Source organism: Ambystoma mexicanum, chromosome 4p (genome assembly GCF_040938575.1).
Source record: "Ambystoma mexicanum isolate Mex_15411 chromosome 4p, UKY_AmexF1_1, whole genome shotgun sequence".
NCBI lineage: Eukaryota > Metazoa > Chordata > Amphibia > Caudata > Ambystomatidae > Ambystoma > Ambystoma mexicanum.
This window is the reverse complement of record NC_090927.1, coordinates 96,111,742-96,133,476: the sequence shown is the minus strand read 5'-3', so window position 1 is coordinate 96,133,476 and position 21,735 is coordinate 96,111,742. Positions and strand designations below refer to the sequence as shown.

At 44.3% G+C, this 21,735-nt stretch overlaps 1 protein-coding gene across 3 annotated transcripts in view; it reads right to left on the bottom strand.

The window, feature by feature from the left end:
* Positions 1 to 21,735, bottom strand: part of ZNF512 (zinc finger protein 512) — a 337,392-nt gene that overhangs the window by 274,392 nt on the left and 41,265 nt on the right. The window lies entirely within an intron of this gene.

Sequence of the window (21,735 nt, the reverse complement as noted above, 5' to 3'; positions counted from 1 at the left end):
TGCAGAGCTTGCTTGCAGAAGGGGGTCCTGACAGGGAAGAGTTCAGTAAGAGGCAACGTTGAGTGCCCATCTTTGGAAGGCGCAAGTAGACATGCCTGTTCACAGTTTGAGGGTGAACCTCCTGGGAAACAGAATCTATTGGGAAGGTGGGCTCTTATACAATGAGCCCAGAGTCCTCTGAAGGAGGCAAAAGGAGGGTGGTGGTTTCTCTTCAGGTGAGACCCTTCCTCTTGCAGCTGGCGCATGAAGTCCTCCTTGCAGGTCATCTTGGAATCAAGATGACTAAGACTAAGGAGAGGTTATCTCTGCATTTCTAGTGGTCTAAGATGGATGCCCAAGTAGAAAGCCACTGCAAGAGTTGTGCCACTTGCCAATTTCTGGTTGTGACGCACCTGAGGATGTTGTCCCTTCTCTCGTAGGAGGAGACCTCTCCCACAGGTCTAGGGTGGTGCATCCACAATACAATAGTACCCTAGGGGGTGGTGCACTGAGGGAATGTCACATGGGGAGGATCCCCCTTATGGGATAGGGGACGGCCATGATCAGAGAGCGCAGTATAGCCTGTGTTAGTACACTTAAATCCATCGCCAGTGTTAAATCCTCCTGCCCTTTTGTTGATAGTGTTAAAGTTTGCTGTTATCAAGTTAGCCAGCTTATATACTTGGCATGATTAAAACTGCACATAAGGAAAAGTATACTGCATATGGCTCCATTTCAAATATAGAGAAACCTCAATATACTTGACATAATTAAAACATCAGAGAATGTTAAGTGTGCTGCATATAACTACTTCAGATATTAGAAAACCTAAGGTACGTGGCAGGACTGAGATATTAGAAAATACAGAGTATGTTACATTGACTCCATGACATGAACTGAGAAGATGATGACCAGGAGTCCAAGGATCACTGTAGCAAACAGAATGAGTTGTGATGCATCAGACCCTAGTGTGGGACCCTTCTAATGTGGCTAGGGAAAGGCAAACACTTCCTTATCCCGACTATGGGGGTGGTGTTCTACGGGAGGATCACATGGCAGGGGGGCCAGGTCAGGAGAATCCTCTAAACAACTTCCCCAGTGATTACACTGTCTTAAGGGCCTACTGCAAAAATCGAAATTTGTGATAAAAAATTAGAACAACTTTAGGGACTTAAGTCCCAATATACTATAGGTACTGGGACAAGGAAGAGAGGCATAGAACTGCAGGATTCAGTCAGAGTTTCTGGCGATCTACACCTGAGCGTGAAGTTTGATTATTTAAATCCCCTTCAGGTGCGAGTAGAAGTCATCCGAGACTGTATTATTCAGCAGAGAAATGAAGACGCCAGGACCACTGCCGCGTATGTAGAGGATAATGCTGCCGAGAGGGTAGCGGGGGGGGAGAAGCCTATCGGCAGAGGTTGTGCAGTACGAAGCGGTGCTGTGATAGGCTGACCCGCGGGAGAGAGAATCCCTCTACATCCTGGGTCCTGCTCTGGGAGCTGGCGAGCACCAGGGAACACAACGAGCAACGCAGGCTTCTGTAGTGAAAGTCTGTTAAACAAAAATTGTTATAGTAAGCCTGTGGGAGACTACACCACCCTTGTCCTCTTGGTATTAGGTAACCCACCTTTAGGTATAGGCTTGTACTACACAGGTTGGTAGGGTGGCTGAGCAGCCATGCTAATCTCAAGAGGGGTAAATGTGAGCTGTAGCATTGAAGTCCACAAACGCAAGTATCCAAATAACACACTCAAGGTTTCTAGTTAAAATACTTATTTAACAGTCAGTTTTAAATAAGCATTCTTTAAAAAGGGCAATGTTTGCAACACTCAAATACATTTTAAAATAGATTCACAGAATGAACACAAAGAAGGTAGGTACTCTCAAGAGATGCTTCATACACACTTCCGACACCCTTAGGTGACTTCACTAACTAGTACAGTATTGGCATTTATATATCACTTTTGTACTTTGTAAATTGTTGTGAAAAGGAAAGATTAAAAAGGAAGGAAAAAGGTTGAACAGGTTCTCCGAGCAACCTTTCCCCGCAATATTAGTTGAAAACCAATGTATCACCTATGAGGGACAGTAAGCATCAAAGTCAATGGACTAGAAGAGTCTGCAGGGAGCCAGGACAGCCAAAGTCAACAGAAGCACAATCTATGTAGCTGCAGCACTTCTGAGATAGAAAAAAGTATTGCAGAACGTTGGAGAGTGTTTTGTAAAAAAAAAAGAAAATCACTGAAGGGTCACAAGCTGTAACACTTAAGAGAAAGTTATAGCTGAGATCAGGGAGTGTTGCTAGGTCTGGAAAAGATCCGGGGCTACGCTAATTTTTGGACTATCAGGACTGGGGGCTAGCTAGCCTTTTTGGTTGTAACGCCTGAGCTTCTATCCAGGGCTACAACGAAAAGGCCCGGGGCTATAGCCCCCTCAGCCCCTCCTCCCTTAGCAACATCTCTGGGTGAGATCAACTCTGGAAAAAGCAGCTACTGCAAGTCTCAACGGAGGAAAGCATGCAACAGAGAAAGAGACAAGTACCCCTTAGAACAGTACCTTAGGTTAGAGGAAGATGATCCAGCTGGATTCAAAGCTTGGTTGCAGTGTTGCAGATCCTGTGTTCCTGGGCCTCAGTCTTGGAGCTAAGAGGGAGGACATCTGGAGCACTCCTGCACAGCAGTTCAGAGGTCGGCAGTAGCTACGGGCTCTTTCAGTTCAGCGGCACTTTCAGAATGCGGTAAACAGCACCACTGTGGATCTTGGACACTGGTTGGGCTTCCTTCACTCCTCGAGACCAGCACTCTGGTGAGGGGACTCGAACTTGGGTTGTCCTGCTTCAGGAGGGTCCTCATGAGACTGCAGGAGCTTTTGGCCGGCTTACATACGTTGCACTCAACTATGGATTTCTCGACCCCTGACACTCAGTTCCAGCAGCAGCCAGTTGGGGAAGGTCTTCCAGCCAAGTTAGTCTCTGGGTTAGTTGGTCCCACTCAGTGCTCCAGATAGGATTTTGAGGTGGGAGTATTTTACGCATGCTTTTTCAAATTAGAGAGTAAATGCAATATCAAGAGAGTAAAAATGAGTTTTCTCCTCTGCAAGAGAGTAAAACATATCTAACACATACTATCGAATTGTATATTTTAAAGCACAATATGCAGAGATGTGATGGAAGTCTTTCTTGAAAGTAACAGCTTTAAAGATTTACTGCGTTTGTTCCAAGTACATTTTTCTGAACAAACACAGTAAATCTTTTAACACCACCAGTTTCGGCGAAAGGCTTCCCTCGCCTCTCTGCCTAACAAAAGGCAAGTGCCCACATCCAGGGGTGCCTGCGACCAGAGTAGTGAGCTCTAGGCGTAAAGGGTCAATCTCTTTTGGCAAGAGTGAAACAGTGATGCAATTTACAATCCATTTGGAAACCGCTAATTCAGAGACAGGGTCTCCTTCTCTACCAGCTGCCAGATAGACAAAGAAGTGACTTGTGATCAATTCACATGCAACAGATACATTAAGGCGCAATGCACGTGTGCGCAAAACTACCTTGTGAATAGTGACAAAGGGGTCTTGAACAGAAAGGGCCTGTAGTTCGTCGACTATTCTTATAGAGGCAAACGCCACTAGGAAGGCAGGCTTATAGGTGAGGGCGTTAATGCTAGCCTTGTGCATGGGCTCTAAGGGGGGGTCCCATTAACCTCGAAAGAACATTCAAGTCCCATCTGGGAGTTGGGTTAGAAATTGGGGTTTAATGACAGTGCGGATTGACTTTACACGTTGAGTGCTTTCCCTCTGTGCTCTGCGGGGAAGGCTGTTTGGTTTGTCCGGTGGCTGCGGCGATCGTGGTTGCGACAGGCGCTTATGTTGCAGGCTGTTTGGTTCAGTCCTCTGAAACCATTTGGGGTCCCTCCTTCGCCTCTCAAACATCAGAGGCGAATATGAGAGGGTGCGAGAGGATTCGCTGCTTGACATTCTGGTGCACGGACTCTGGCAATTTTCGATAACTGCATAAACATATATAGCACTGCGGAGACTGAGTAGAGTCTTTTGCAGTGTTGGGGTGATTTACAATGTCGGGTTGCAGCGCATCTTAGCTCGTGTGGCTTAATCAACCACCCTGTTTCTTGGGAAAAATATAGTCCTGAATATGGCTAAAAGGTAAGGTATTGTCCAACCTGGTGCTTTCCTTCATGGCGGAGGAGTGATTTTGCAGGAAGGTGGGACTTCACCAGTGGTTATTTTGCCGCAGGAGGCTACCTGCCGGGGGCAGGCAATCAATTAAACAACACGTTGCTCGGAATAAACGTATTGCTAAACTGAGCTGCAACATTTAAAGTGGCTACGGGGCAGGTGCCTTCGAGCCTCCATTGATAGAGATATTTTATTTGTATTGTGCGCATACACAAGTGTTTGAGCGCAACAAGGCAATGGAGGGGGAACAAGGGAGAACAAAACGATCTTACTAGGGCCAGTGACATTCAGAATGTGCAAGTGCATGGGAGAAGGAAAGGGGAAAGTGCATGGAAGGGGGAGAAGTGGAAAGTGCAAATAAATAATAAAAAGCAAACAGTGGTAGTGCAGCCAGCCAGTGGCAAGTGCTGTGTTTAAGGCAAGACAGGGTGTTTCTGGCAAGTGCTGAAAGAGGAGAGGGTGGTGACTGTATGGTTACAGGTACAGACCCTAGTGCAAGGGATTGCCAGGAGACAGTGCGGGTCGGTGGAAGGGCGAGCAGGTAGCTGGTCCTGGAAGTCAGAGGGTAACCAGGTGCATGATGCTGAGACAGAACAGATCAGCAGGGGAGAGGAGGAGCGAAGGCAGAAGCAAAGAGGAAGGTCTTGAGGTGCTTCCTGAACCGCATTTACTTACCAACTGCATTGCTTTGGAAAACAATTATACCCGTGCTGCAATTTGCGATGCAACTGTGGGCCTGTGCTTTTGAGTCTTCCTCTATCCACTTTCTCTCTACCGCCCTCCTTCTCCTTCCTCCCACCTCTCACTTGCAATATGGGGCATCACCGTATATCAGAGAAGGCCTCTAACCAACACTGACCGGGCTTGCGTTACGGTACGAAAAAGCTCTATAAATCCACATGCAGCCTGTAGACTATTGCAACATGTCAATTGCCTCCAATTAACCCTGAGAGGTGCCAAACAATTAGACAACTGCCTAGTGGGCCTGATACGATCCCAAATCAGCCTTTACTGACAGGCTTTTATGAAATAACTAACCAAAGGAGAATCTCCTTACCATCATCTATAGTGTCTAATGGGCAATTTGCCCCTTTAGCCACAACATCGTCTATTCTATCACTAGCGCAAACGCGGTCTTCTAGTAAAGATAAATCCCCTTGTATTCCTTTAGACAGTGTTAATGGTGACCTTTGACAAACATATTTTGAATCCCCTGCAACCATGCCACTGGAAACCACAAGCCCTAACCTAGGAGCTACTAGGCCCTCCACAGCGAAAGCACAGGTGACTATGTAAATGGTTCATGACAATATGCTAGAAAACCGTGCACTAAATCTGCTGACACTAAATCATCACAGAAACCATTGTGCCCCTCACTACGGCTGTGTGCCCATGAAGGAAGCCCAGTACATGAAAGCAAATAAGCTGCAACAAGCATTGCTAGGCACTGCAATCGCTCGGACCATGAGCTTTGCCCATAATGGGACACACATTAATCCTTATTATGGGAAGGATGGCTTTGAAGGGACTTGACTAACATAAATGCAAGGCAGTACCACCGATTTACACTTTTAGACCAGACACTGACAGAGGTAGTCATCAAACTATACCGGATTCTTTGAAGGACCGTGCAAAAGTGGTCTTCACTTTTCATCACAAATGAATCGCATTTAGAGAAAGCATTACACTTGAAGACAATACACTGCCAGTGGTAACTAACGTTATAGAGGAGTTAATTACAGTAGCTAAGCGAAGAAGTCATTCATGCAAAACCCATCAACTAGTTATTGGGCAAGTCTGTGCCCTGTTACTGCACTGCGATTTGTAATTCTACAGACTTTTTCGTATGGTCAAAGCTATACACCTTCAACCCTAAATGCCCATATGAGCAAGCAGACCCTGGCACTCACTAGACATAAGCCAAGTTACCCTCCCCCACGCGATGGCTGGAAAGATCGGCTGCTCAGCAGCCATCACCTCGAAAAAATAAACAAAAACACTCCCCTTTGCCGATCAAGCAAACCTCCATGGCTATGCATATTTTTGCAGGCTGGGCACTGTCCTGCAGAGTTCGATATCCAGGAATTCAGGGGCACTGCAGTCTGCTGTCATCACCTCTTTGTTTTTACAAAGCTCCTGTGTGCAGAAGTGATGGTTCATACTACAGTGCCATCTACTGGCAGAAAGAGGATTTTTTAATAGAAAGAATTACAGTGACAATCCTGCGTAAACCGTACACATGTATAAGTGAAATGTGCCGTATTGGCAAGAATTAAATGCGTAAAAGGGCCTAATAGGCCCCTTATCTGGAGGGCTGGTCCCACTAACCCAAGGGAAGAAGTTGTCCTTTCCTGAGCTTCTCTTGTCGAGAAGTTTTAGGGGGAATTATCAGAAATGCGCTAATTCCCTCTACCTTAGAGGCCGCCAGCAACTTTGCTGGATTTTGAGGGCTTGATTTTCTTCACCTGGAGAGAGTGAGACCCCTTTTTCCCCACTGTGTTTCTTTTGGTTGTGGAGTCTGACAAACTCGATAGGCATCGTCTTTTACACGGTCACACAGCACCTTCAGTTCAGTGACACATAGAAGTCTTTCAGATTTCCCAAAGGTTTAACTACCTTCTCTGGGATAAACTACTGTTTCCCAGAGCAGTAAAGTGAAATTGACTTTACTTACATTTGTAACTTTCTAGACCCAGCACACACCATCTTACAATAGGGTGCTGGAGGGGTTACTTAGTATTCCCTTTGTCTAGCTTCTCATGTACCATTTTTATGTTACCCTTTCCTTGATGAATGGCTGGTGGCAGTTGTTTACGTTTTACTACCATTATGGGATTTTACGGCGAGCTGCGTTCGCAGCCACAGTAAAGCACCCATGGGTGCCATTTTTGTCAAAATGGCAGTCTTCTTTTTTCGCAATTTCTTTGTGAAAAGGTCCTTCTTGAGACTTACTCTGCGCGCCAAACCAGGTTTTGTCCCTTCGTTCATTTTGCCTTTGGCGGGATTCACGAGTGAAGCCTGCCTCTGGCTCCAGGGTGTCTGGTGGGGGCAGGAAGCAAGGGAGGTGCCCGAATCTCCCTGTGCTTAGTCTCCTAGTAGACAGGAATGCACTCTTAGGTGATTGGCCGGCTGGCTGTCTGGCAAGGATAGCCACCCTGCTGGGTGACCGACTGCTAGCCTGGAATGAATGGGAGAAACCTGCATAAAAGGCGAGGCTTTTTGGCTTGGAGGGTAGAGTCGACCACTGGACGAAGGAATCTGAAGAAGACTCCTGCTGCAACTCCTGGATGTTGGTTTGACCGGTGAAGCCCTGCTTCTCGGCTGAAACTCCAAATTCGTATCCACAGATAAGCTCCTGCAAGGACGACTTCTCCCTTTGAGTTGGTGGGACCAATCAACTCCAAAGTAAGCCACCTGGACACCCTATCTCAGAGCTGGTTGAATTTCCACAGAGTTGCTGCTGGAAACCGAACAGCCAGGGAGAGGAACACCAGTTTGTGTGCGTTGCTTTTAAGCTGGCCAAGAGCTCCAGGAAGACCCTCCGGACTCCCAGGAAGCAGGACTGACCGAGCCTGAGCCCCCTCAACAGCTCGGGACCCCAGAAGCAACGAAAGCCCATCTCGACAGCCAGGAACCGCAGTGTTGCTATTTGCGGTAGACGCAAGGAGCAGAAACACCAAACAGCCACTTATTTGAAGATTGCCTTTTGCGAGCAGTGACCGTCCCACGGCAGTGCAGGAGTCCCCAGAAGTCCTCCCTCTTTTCCCCACGACTGCGGGCCAGGAACAGTGAGATCTGTAGAGCTGCTCAGGAACTTAAGTCATCTGCTGTACTTTTTCTTCAATACAAAGGTACTGTAAAAGTCTGAGAGAACTTAACTCTTGCTGTAGAGTTGCTTGCATCGTCTACTACTTACAAGTCTAACAGCGTGTGGCCCTACATTGATTCTTTTTCTTCAAAGATTTCTAAAACATTGTACAAAGATTTTTCCTACTTACCTGCAAAGAAGTGCTTGATCTCATATAGACTTTTGCCCATTGACTTTGGCTTAGCCTGTTCCTCTGAATGACTCTTATTGGGGGATCTTAAAGTATTTCCCTGCTTAAGTATATTTGTGGTCTCTTGTATGTTCTAATAACCTTCTTCTTTGACTTACTCTTAAGTGATTCTAAAATGCAACAGTGATATATTAATGTCCCCAGCACACTAGCTATTGAAGTCATCTGAGGGTGTAGGTTGCGTCTGTGGGCCATCCCAAAAGGGTACTTACTGATTTAGAGATATTAGGAGTGTATAGTTTTTGATACATACATTCATAATTGTTTATTCAAGAAACCTTGTGTCTAAGAGTTTATTTGAATACTTGTCACTGTGACTCTCCATTTAACCCCACTACTGCTCACATTGACCTCTCTTGAGATAAGCCTGGCTGCTCAATCTCTCTACCAACCTGTGTAGTACAGACTTATACCAAAGGTTGGGTTTCTATTGTCAGGAGGTCAGGGTTGTTGTAGTGCACCCAAAGGGTACTGCATACAATCTTGCCTAACAACGTGCACGGCAGATGAACTGATCGAAGTACAGAAAAGAAACGATAGCGCAAGTAGAGCCTATGTGTGCGCAAACATGGTCCTAATACATCACAAGGCTGACATGGATTGCGGCAATGGAGAAGCCAGTGCAAATAGATAGAGACATGGACTATGAACTTTGTTTTAGCAATGAAGGAACAGTTCCTGTTGGCACAAACACACAGTGTGACCACACTGTTGTGATTCCCGATATGACGAAAGGTATGGCAGCAGTGATGGATTCATACTGGGTTTGTAGCAGACGGGCATACTTGCACCTACCATCATCCCGGAGGGGCAAGTGCTCACTGGCCACCCTGCACTCAGTACTGCTAGTAATCCCGGAAGAACACCTGAAGGGAAAATAAATGCCTTTCAAGGTGTCAGCAGCTACTAGTAGCACCTAGAGAAGCAGAAAGAGTTGCAGATCACACTACAATTTCGTATGCTGCCGGAAAAAGAATGATTTCAACAGCTGATAAGAAAGAAGAGGGCGAACTATGTTGCGAAAGACTCTTCCGCACTGCTCAGAGCAAAATCTGACTAGTATCGACTTTTCAGCTTAGCAGAGACTTTCGTTTAATCTTTTTTGGCTCCTGGGGTACAAGCAGCTGCTAATGCCAAGTGGGTGCAGATCACCTGATGGGAGCTATTCCAGCTTGCCAATGATACAGAGAATGGGTTCTACGCCATCAAAGTAGTGCTCTGTGCATTGGGACTCATGACAATGCAGAACCGCTACATGCTGGATCAGTTAACAGCCATAGAAAGAGGCTGCAAAACATTGGGAAGCAGCTGCTGCACTTTTGGACCTCCATAGGATGCTGAGAATGGGTCATTATCCCACATCATCAAATCAGTGCACAATCTAGGTATTCAAATTAAGAAAGAAGTTGAGTTCAGAACACTGATTGGCTATTGCTTGCCTTTGATTGGGTCCTGTCATGGCTGGGGGCAGAAGTAAAAATACTGGTGCCTATCATCGTATTCTTCTTGGTCCTCTACTGCACATGCCAATTGGGTCTCCGATGTTGTGTCAATGTAGCACCTAGTAGTGCAAAGATGATGGTATGAATTGGGGTTCTAAAACACCTGGCCATACAATAATCAGCGAAACTCGGACTGATATTTTTGGGGTTGAAGATATGTTGGGTGGGGATGCATTTGTTACTGTAGAAGTAACGAAAGGGGGAATGTTGGGACTCCCAGGCACTTTAGAATTAGGCAAGACCTCTTTTAGGTGCTATAATGGACTAGGGATGGGAGGGGCACTGGGAAGGCTCTCTCATGCAAATAGAATCACAGACATCAGTAGGCACTGAAAAAGGCAGTTATCTAAAATATAAGGCACAATTAACTGGTAGCTGGATAGATTTGTAAATGTAAGATCCAAGGCATTGTAAAATCTTAAATGAAATAGAGGCGGCAAGCTCATTCCCAGAACAGAATGCAGCTTGTGAGATTCTAAAATTAACCACAGGCACTTCCGATCTGTTGTGTCACTATGGCCAAGTACTGGCAGCACATGAACTGACTAGCTGTCTATTTTCCGTCAAGGGGCCAAGCAGGCTAAGAATATGAATTACATGTTCTGTGAGACAAAATGCATAATGGAACAGATAAGTATTAAGTGTGGGGGAAACTATAGGGCCCGGATAACATTAGCAGGGTAGTGAAATATGGATACAATGAATTAAATAAAAGGTTTCGTTTTTCCTAGGTCTCAAGGTTTGTAAAAGTCTGCAGGGCTGCAGTTTGTCTGTGAATAAGGTAGCAAAACGTAGAGCAGCATGCTCTGACAAAAACTGCTGACAATGAAGAAAAGAAGGCTTTGGAGAATCACCATTATGGAAGGATGGTGGTTTTGGGATGAAGCCATGGTCCATATTCAGTGACGCCACTACAGCAAGCCAGGCCTATATGCACCCCTGCCTGGAACCACTTTGGCAGGAAGAAACGGAAGAGGGACAGGAGAAGACCGTTCAGGCAGCAGAGTCCTCATTTTTTTAAGATTAAACATGTTATGCTCACAAGATCACTTTTTGCCTTATTCCCCTAGAGGGGTGTATTTATTCTGGCGTGAGCGTAATTAAGGACACCCTTACACATACTACGCAGACACACTGAAACCAGTTTGTGGTTTGGGACCAGACAGTCCCAACCCATTTCCTGGCGGCAGCAAACACACAAACATCCAATAGCCCGTCAAAAGCCTCTGCTTTCCCTGATATTGGAAGGATTATAAGCAAATAAGGATTTCCCTGGCCTCACAGGCCAGGAAGAAAGGGTAAAACACAAGATGACCAAAGGACAAGTGAAAAACCTTGTGGCATGGCCATGATTGAGCACTAGCCAAACACAGTAAGGCTAAAACAAAATACACCAAAAATAGCAAAAAGTACTGCTGCCACAAACGTAACCCTTTAGCACACCTACAGTAACCAAAACTCCTCCGAGTGTTAGTCTAGGGCAAAAAAAGGTATACCCCATTGTACTGCATTGTACAAAGATAAAAAAGTTACCAAAAGTAGCAACAAAAGTAACAAGACTAAGAGAAACAATTATTTCCCAACACGGACAGCCTGAAGGACATGCAAGTTTTCCCATGACACATGAGCAAAATCCAGTGTAGTAAAGCAAGAGGAATCACTGCACAGAAAAAAGAGCAGGTCAGAATCAAAAATAAAAGCAAAGGGTTTGGGGGGGAGGGGTCAATAGAAATGGAAGCAAAGGTGCAATAAAGAGAAATCTTTCCTACACATACTCATGGTACATATTAGCACCGGGGAGCGAAAAAGCACTCCCTCAAAAAACATTTGTTCCAGTGTAGGGGTAAAGGATTATTCTCCCATGTCTGCACTGATCCGTGTGCTGGCATGGTCGGAGGGATCCCAAAGGTCTGTGCAGCCACAAACACTGGGTTCTGTACAACTCGTGCTGAGCTCCCGTGTTGAAATACTGTGGCCGGCCACGACAATCTCGTGACACGTGCCTCAACCTTCCACATGATCGACACTAAATCCCAGATTCCTCCATAATTATTTCCCCTTGGTTCGTTAAACCGGGACCCATTCCTCTGAACACGCCAAATTACCCTACTTCCAGTGGAAATACTCCCGGCCCCTCGGAAAAACTCAGACATTGGCCTTAGGACTGGGAGCATACCCGCCAGGGTCATATCAGATTCACCCCGTCCCTGATTTCCCGGATATCCCCCCATAGAGGGAGCATTTACTCCCCCTGCCAAACAAATCTTCACCAATTTCTTCTTAACAAGCTTGTCCTCTGCCTTTTGTGCTTGTTCTATACTCTCCTCTTCTTTTTCTTGCCTCCTTTTACAAAAGTGTACAATGTGCGCTTGAATTTCCGGGCAACCTTTGGCCTCCATTGCTACCACTTTGGCTAGATCGTGCTGAAAGGAAGTCCCTTCTTTACCATGTGGTGAACCTTTTTTAAATAGGCACATTCTTGTCACGTTTCTGCCCTCCACTTCTCCTAAATAAACTGGATGTATTTGGCGGGGTCATCATCCAATTTTACTGTTTTAGCTAGAATCAAACTTATAACAAGTGCAGTGGGATATAAAGCGCAAGACCCCCCATACCTGTATCCTGCAATTATTAAAAGCTGCTCCATCATGGGCATGTGTATCCAACTGTACTCCCGGATACCCCAATCTCCTTCAAAGCTCGTCTGACCACTCCCCCATTAGATCCGTGAATAAGCTCTTTATGGCCCCTATAGCCAACATGACACCAGCAGTATGTTTCTCCAATGCATAGCTCCACTTCCCCACCCCTGCAGCGAGCGAAGGGAGCGTCTTCATCAAGTTATTCCGGTCCATGTGTGACCACAGGACATAATACGCCCTTCATAAACCCTTTGGGAGCAACGGAAACTGAGTTGCACCTGTTTTTACTGGGGCTTCCCCCATCTCCCCCCGACTACTTGCTACAGTCATGAGAGTACCCTGGCGCGTCCTATGGCTCCATGCGTTTATAGTGATAGTATCGAAAATAAAGCGTTGACAAACAAAAGTTTGAAAAAAAAGCATATAAAGTAAAAGCATCAACAACATATAGAAAGAATGCAAAATGTCATTCCATCGAAACCAAAGCGTTGTACATAGTAAGTAATTTAGACCCGGTACAAAATAACGTTCATTTTCCTGAAAAATGTGCACGTTACGGTGGGGAGGGGATCCCCCCCCCCAACCCTCGAACCCCCCTCCACGAACACACAAAGTATTCAGACTACCAAAACCATATAATACTTGAAATACCGATCATCTATGGGTTAAAACACGGAGAACACCACGAGTAAAGAACTTTACGTAAACAGTGAAACACAGCCGACGGTTGAAGACAAACTGACAGTGTGTGACAGAAACGGAAAACGAAGGCGCCTACTAAGAAAAAAGTAATACTGCGTGACAGAAAAATACAGGTAATAGCAATGAATAATGTCAAAAAAAGAATGACAAAAGGAAATGTGTGACCTATAAGTAGTACATGAGACAAAAATTGACAATTTTCCATATTTCAGATACGAGATGGCTGACACGATCGAGTATGTCAAGTCGCAGATGGGAGGAAAACAGTTACTATATGGAGGCTACACCTACAGTCGTGAAATGGTACGAAAAGAAAAAACATACTGGAAGTGTACAGAATACCACAAGACAAAATGTATGGGAAGAGCAATTACTAAGAGATAGAACATAAAAATCAGCGGGCGCATAATCACTTGCCCGACAGAACGGCTATACTAATCAGAAAGACACTAAATGAGATTAAGAAAAACTGCTGATGAAAACCCGAATGAGGCAAGTGGATCGGTAATAGGTCGTACATGTGACAAAACCCCATTGCATGTTGCGGCTCAGAGGCCGGAAACCAAACTAATCCAGTGTCGCATAAACAGAAAAAAATAACTGTAGGAAAACATGCCAATGGCACCGCAAACATATGAAGAAATGGAAATTCCGGGAATACTTAAAACAACTGACAAGGGTGAACAGTTTCACATGACAACAATAGAAGCAAAAAACGAAAAGATACTAATATATACAACAAAGATAACTCATCACACCTTGGAAATTCAAAAGTGTGGCATGGTGACGCCACGTTTAAAGCATGTCCTCACGCGTTTCCGCAGTTTTATAGTGTGCACGGCACGATAAACCAAACACTTATACCACTAGTAAATATATTAATGCCAAATAAAACAGAAGAAATATACAGATCTATATTTGGGAAACTAAAAGAAGCTATTGCGGATAAGAAGCCTACAACCATGGTGATGGACTTCGAACAAGGACAAATCAAAGCATTCAAATCAGTATACACAGACACAAACATCCAGGGATGTTTTTTCCACTTTAGCCAGACCATTTGGCGACAAATTCAAAAACTGAGCCTCCAATCCAAATATATCGAAAACAGCGAATTCCACCACAGCATTAAAGAGTCATTTGCATTGGCATTAGTAAAAGAGAAACAGGCGACTGAATATTACGAAAAACTAATTGGCACAGACTACTACAAAGTAAATGAACATTTTACAGATTTACTGGACAACATCGAAAACACCTGGGTAGGTCAACGGACACACAATGGAACAAGGAGACGTGCAAAATATGCAATTTCAATATGGAACTGCTAGAAAGAGCCAGAACGAACAACATGCTAGAGGGGTGGCACAACGGAATAAATAAACAATTTAACAGCAACCCAACTCTCTGGCATTTTTTAAAGCACTTAAAGATGGAACAATCAGCCCAAGAATTAAAAATAGCACAAACATTTCACTTGAACATACCCATACAAAAAAGAAAAAGTACAGAGATTATGAGGAACGTGTACTAACTATAGTAAACAGATTTGAAACAATGGATTCGATTAGCCATTTAGAAGCACTGGCATATAACCTAAAATATTAAAAAAAGGAAATACTCACCAAAAAAGTCCAGTTCGCCAGAATTATCCAATCCAAGGAATCCAAAATACATAATCCAATCCAAGAAGTAGAATCCAACACCCAAAAGAAAAACCAAAATCCATTGAGTTTTGCAAAAAGAAAATCCAAGATCCAGCCAAGTAAAAAACAGAATCCAAGGAAGAAACTGAAATCTGCTAAAAAATAAAAAAAATAAACCAATTTTGTAAAATAAATATAAGAAAATGCATGATCCAACGATGAAAAAAATCCAAAAAACAATCCAAGTTCCAGTCCCAAAAAAGAAAAATACGATCCGAAGAAAAGAAAAAAACATACAAAAAAAGTAGAGCTCCAGACGACCCAACCAACGCCAAGGAAAGAACTTACAAAATGGTGTCTACGTATGCATTACGTACATGTCATACGTTGTACGTTAGACACAATTAACATACAAATGGACAAAAGCAGAAATAATACAAAAATAATACAAGGACGCCATCTACCGGTGAAATAAATTACACATTTAGAGTTACAATAGACAAGCTTTAGATTAGAAAGGAGTTATCAAATTAAATAGATATTAAAAACAATTAAAAGGATATAATAAAAATGTTACATAAGTCATACATTAATTAAATGTTATAAATTACAAAAGTATCTGAATTAAATTACTTAAAATAAAAAAGAAAGTTACCTACCTTGATTTTTTTTCACGTGTATTAGATATGATTTTCGAATTGTTTTATAAAAAAATGACTATTCGAAAGAATGCTTTTCGATAGGATGTATTCTCAGGATTTGTATTCCGAAAAAATGAATGGATACTGCTCCATGGTGCACTATCCATCGCTGCTACTGAAGCGGGTGGTAGGGCGACTACACCATGCTCGACATCAGATTCCCATCCCTCTACATCTCCTACTCTGGTTACCACATCCCCTGACCCTTCTACAGATACGGAAGCATAATCAGTAGTATCATAGGGTGCCATCTCCGTCCTCAAACCCCATACGTGTGGCAGCATCCCTATTCTCCATATCCACCTCAACGGTGTTCAGGATCCGAACCCTGGTAGTCGCAAATGTGGGCGGAGAGCTTGGCTGCTGTGCCACTTGGAGCTGCTTGTAAATTCCCTGACAGATGTCAGTATCACGTTCTGCTTCTGAAGACCGCCTGTAGTACCAAAGTTGGCCTTGTGCGCCCCCACGACACTGTCTTGCTTAAGCAAGCTGCTCTTGTTTGCCAGAGATGTTGGAGGGGCTGGGGCAGGATCAGGATCATTGTAACCACGTAATGAAAATATCACAGTAGCACTGCCGCTCGCCTGGAAATGTTCAAAATAATATTTTAAAAAATGGTGCAATTTCATTCATGTGGCTTCTTTCCAAATTCCACACTGTACATTTCCACTTTAAATCACTTCCATGACACAAGTACACCCACTTTTAGTACATTAAGCGGTCCATAGACACGCTGTACAGTAGAAGCCTACAAGGGTAGCTCAGCAGGTTGACAGACCGATGCAGAGATGTTATATATTCAAAACTACAGGTTGTTAATCGTATGACTTTTTGCAATGCCTTATATAAAAAAAGTGCTATACAATGTGTTTGGCCAGGGTATGGGTTGGGCTGCTTGCTTGCTTATATATTCTGGGCTGAGGTGGGGATATTTCTGCCCCTGTAGTGAAAACCAAAAGTTGGCACCCATGAACCCACGTCAGAATAACAGAAGCATTTATTTGTGATTAACCAGTTTGACAACCATACAACATCTTTATAAATATAACTTATGCTAAAACACAGAGGGGCACACAAATTATGATAATGTTGTGTTATTTATATAGCGCCTTAATCCAAAGCGCTTTACAGATCACATATTTACATGCAATATCACCCAACCGAAATTGGTACTCATTTATCGACCTCAGAAGGATGAAAGGCTGAGTTGGCCTTGCCAGGATTTGAACCTGCGACCTGCAGATCACACTCAGATCGCAGCAGCAAGCGCTCAACCCGCTGAGCTATCTTACCGGCAAATAACGGAGTATGTGTGGTGTCTTACAAAAAAAACATTTAAAAGAAAACTTGCGAACTCAAGCCGCATTTTTCAATTAGGAAATTACTTTTGTTTTTTTTAATGGAAGTAGAAAGCCTGCATAAAACGCAAAGGAAGGAGCACAAAAATTACAGGATATTTGTGTGGTAGTCTAACAAATATCTGTCTTTTTGAGACAGCTACTAATAAATAATAATGCAACAAGGAGGTTTTTGAAGTTCTTAATATATTCGTGAAGGAATATGTTATTCCATCTGTTTATAGCGGGGAAATAATCGAGCCAAAAAAATATTGGTAAAATTTTCTGAGGTTTCTAAATATCCCCACCCCGATATCGCCCGCTAGTAGTTCTCCACTGTTGGCCTCCACTACAAGTAGCTCTAGCTAACCTAAAGGTTGGAGACCCCTGGTCAAACCTAACAAGAACCTGCACATGTCTCCACCTTCCGTCTTCTACATCGCTTACGTGTCTTCTCACTTCCTCCCGCTCTTCATCTCTTTGCTGCCCTAGTAGCACTACCTCTTCCACCGCTAGTTTTAGTGCTTCCTTCATTTTATCCTACTCGTGTGTCTCTACCACTTCCCCCCAACCTATCCTCTTTCCTAGCAGGATAAGGCCTGATGATCTCCTCCTCCTCCTCACTCGTCCTCGACCCTTCACCCACGCTTCTAGCTGCCTGCCTTACTCTCTTGTTCCTCCACCCATTTGTCTGCTAATTTAGTAGTCAAGGGGAGTGGGGGCTGTTCCCTTTCCGCTCTCCATTCGCAACCACTCTGCAGCCCTAACCATTAAAGGAGTTACCCTTCCACTTCCCTCAACATACCACATCATGAACTCGGGGTCTGTGTACCCCTTTGTGGGCGATAAGAGGATAGCACCAATATTGGAGCCCTCCCTCCCCGATTCCAACATTATGGCCCCTCCTGCCTTTTTGATCCATCCTCGGAGCTCCAAAATATTTAACCACTTATCTGTTTTTGAGCCCTTGTGCCTTGTAGTCAAGAAAGTGTGCAAGTTCTCCAATACCCCTGTGTCATAGGTCCACTCGATAGGCCAAGAATTGAGCATTTTCCACTTAGTTTCCCGAAACCATTTCCTATGGTAAAGTTCATCTTTGTTAGGTAAGAATTGATGCAGTCATACTGTGGGAAATTACACAACACTCATCTGCTTGGTATTCAGTAACCCACATTTTGGTATAGGTCTGTACTACACGAGTTGGTAGTGTGACTGAACATCAGGCCCTTGTTCCTGAGCCTCAGTGGGGACAAGAGGGAGGACATCTGGAGGGCTCCTGTGGCGGTACTTGGGAGGTCGTCGGCAGCTACGGGCTCTTTTCGGTTCAGCAGCAGTTCGCAGTTGCAGCGCTTAGCAAAAGGCACCGTCGGGGACCTCTCGTACCGATTGAGCTTCCTTCAGTTCTTGGGTCCTGCACTCTGACTCTGGTGAGGGGACTCGGGACCCGGTCGTCCTGCTTCTCATAGGTCCTTGGGAGACTCCTGGAGCTTCTAGCCAGATGTGTTATTGCATCAGACGTTTCACTCGACTACGGATTACTCGACCCTTGGCACTCTGTTCTTAGAGCAACGAAGAAGTATAGCCAGTCCGGGAAGATGGTCCAGTGGAGTTCGTCTCAGGGTTAGTTGGTTCCCTGGAGATTCTCTGTCGAAATGAAAAAGGAGTTTCAGCACAGCAGCAGGGCTTCACCGGGCCATTAAAAGGTCCAGGAGGATGCAGCAAGCTTTGTTCATGGTTTCTTCGTCGGATGTTTCTCCCATTGGACGACTGCCTGTCGTCCCAAAACCCTCACCTTTTAAGCAGGTTTCACCCATTCATGCACAGCCTAGGCTGTCAATCACACAGCAGGGTGGCTGTCCTAGACAGCCAGCCAGTCATTGAGGACTAGTTGCATTGAGGCATTCTTAGATACAATCGACAGGGGAGTTTCGGGACCCTCCAGCACATCCTGTCCTTCCAGACACACTGGAGCCAGAGGTGGCCTTCAATACTGAAGGCAAGAAAAACAAAGGGCTCAAATCTGTCTCAACGCACAGAGTAAAACCCAAGAAAGACCTCACAAAGGGAAACTGGCGAAAAAAGAAGACGGGGGCTATTTTGACAAAATGGTCACTCACGGGTGCTGTACTGCAGCTGAGGGTTCAGCCTGCGGCAGAAAAGCACAGTGGTAGGAAAAGTAAAACACTGCCACCAGCCATATAAAGTAGTGAGGGCAACATAAAAATGTTACATAAGAATGTAGGAAAAGGGGCTACTAAGTAATCCCCCAGCACTCCACATAAAATGGGGTGTGCTGGACCTACAAAGAGAAAAGGCAAGTAAAGTCAATTTCACTTTACTATTCTTGGGAACTGTAGTTCATACAAGAAAAGGTATTTAAGCCTTATGAGAAATCAAAAGGGATTTCTCTGTGACACTGCACAGAAGGTGCTGTGTGTCGCCATACAGAAAAGTAGATGCCTATGGAGTTTGTTAGTCTCCAAAAACAGTGAAAACACAAAAATCCAAATCAAGTAAAAGAATTAGAAAAGGACTCACTCACTTCAGGGTTAAAATTAAAAAGTCCTAAGTCCAGCAAAAGAGCTGGGGTCTCAAAGGTTGAATGGAATTAACACAGAAATGAGAATTCTCCCTAACAGCCTCATAGCCAGGAAAGTACCGGAAACAAATGTTTCAACAGATTCTCCAAACTCCACCTCAATCCAAGACAATGTCACAAAAACCAATCTGAACCTGCGGCTCAAAAAATTACCCAAATAACCCCACTTTTTACCACTATACAGTTTTTCAGCCGCTCCCCACAATCACTCACCGTACTTGTTTTCACTGCTATTCTCTCGCTCAGTTATTTGCTTCAATTCTAATTTGCACGCTTACATAAAAGACAGCATCTTGTTAAAACACCCTCCAGCGGCCAATATCTCAGAGATATTCCCACCACAGGTGCATAGGGGGTGTGCTACGCTTTCCACTAGAGCGCCGCTGCTCTTGCTCTCTTTTACCAATGCAGCCTTCACTACTACAAAACCGACTACAAGTTTCCCTGTACTACTTCGACTAACCAAGAAAATCGAACCGAGGGCTACGCCAGGAACAGCCAATACAAAAGAATGTCAACGGCCTACTTCAGAAAGTTATCTATGTTTGGACTTAACATGGACTTAACATAAAATGCCACCCCACCTTCAGGTGAGTGCTGCAGCCAACCATAAATGCACACGAAAGGATATCAGGACAAATCTCACAATGGGTATGCGGGGTAAGGTACAGGCTCACACCTCTAAAATAACTAACAAAATAAATATACAAAGGACATACAACACAAAACAGTGTAATCATTCCGTCAATAATAACCACTTTTTTCAAATCCCCGAAACCTCAACTAATTTCACACACGCACTCCTTTACCAAACCCCTTAAATCAAAGAAATAACCCTCTTTTACCCCCATTTCCTTCTTGCTTTACTGTGAACCTGAAGCACTCTGATGTGGTGCTCCGTCAAGTAGTCCTGCACAGCTGGGCCAAGGCACCGTGGCTCAGAGGAGCAGATAGACAATTAACCAATACGACATCCACAAACCTCTTTTTCACCTCCCCGCAATGAGGTGTCGCAATCGAGTGGTGTGGACAGTAGACATCTAGGACAGAAGACCCCCAATTTCTCAGAGAGCCTCGACATCCGGGGAGCAGTTAGATGGTGCCGTAGAACCACAAACTAACCGCATGCACTGAGGCCTTCGGGCGTGTTGCGCCTTACAAAAAATGAATAATAACCACCCAAGTCTCCAAAAACGCCATCATTTGATATCTGATATACATTTTTGCAACAGTTAAAACACACTCAAATACTTTATTACAATCCACCCACATCCCACATGTGATTGGACAAAACCCTCTTCAAAACAATCCCAGCTTTCTCCAATTCCTACATTCTCATTGGCTGCGGTTATCTTAACGACCACCTTCAGCTCATGTGTAGAAAAAACTTCCTTTTAGGACTTGTCCGTGGTAGGCCATATCATCATCATCCAGTTAAACATTTTTATGCAAACATAATTCATTACTAGTAATAACTGGATTAAGCCTTTTACCTTTTTGATTGCACATCCTGGGTTTCAACTACTTTAGACATGGGCACTGCCTCACCCCATGTTTTACTGCTGGCCAAAAATAAACCCCCTCTGTCAAACTTGTATGCATTCAGGAGATTACATCTGCCGTCTGTGATACTTATCAGACCACAAACCCTATGGTCGTCTCTTTCAGCTGAGCTGACCGCAAAGGTTAAAGTTACTTATTTAACCATCCCCTGAATCCTGCAGAACCAGTTTCTCAAAAGTCAAAGTTCACTTTGCAAAACAGCCCTGACGGCTGTGTTTTAATCCATTTGTAAAAAGCACACTACATTTAGATTCACAAATTCCCTATGTATTTCTATCGGTGTGCATACATATTTAATAACTATCATATTTTCTTCACAGTGGGTTTTGCATGACCAGTCCTCTTCCTTGGATGTGCATTAAAAACCTTGCCCCGTCTCTCAGTTTCCATGTACTTTCGAGCACCCCATGTTTGAATTGTGTTTATGTTTCATTTGCTGGTTTTAACATTTTAGCTTTCTGCACGTGTACGTGTGTAAGCCAATATGTATCAGTTCTAATCAAAAAGTAACAACCCATCCATAATTAACTACACTGCATACATATGAAGTTGCAACATCACGCTCAGTTCGCCGCACCCCCAGCTATCAATATGGTGCGCGCAACATAAAAACTCTGACCACCCTAACTGTTCACATATGGAGACAAAGTGGTTTGGAATGGAATAGGAGTCCTTGTCCCCAGGAGCAAGTCACTCCCAGTGAGGTCCCACTTGCCCAGATCCCTAGATAGGGTCTTGCATAGTGGGCTCACCTCCCTAGCCTCAAAGGGGGTGCTGCCCCTTTGGGGAGAAGGGACACATTTGTCCAGATTAGTCAC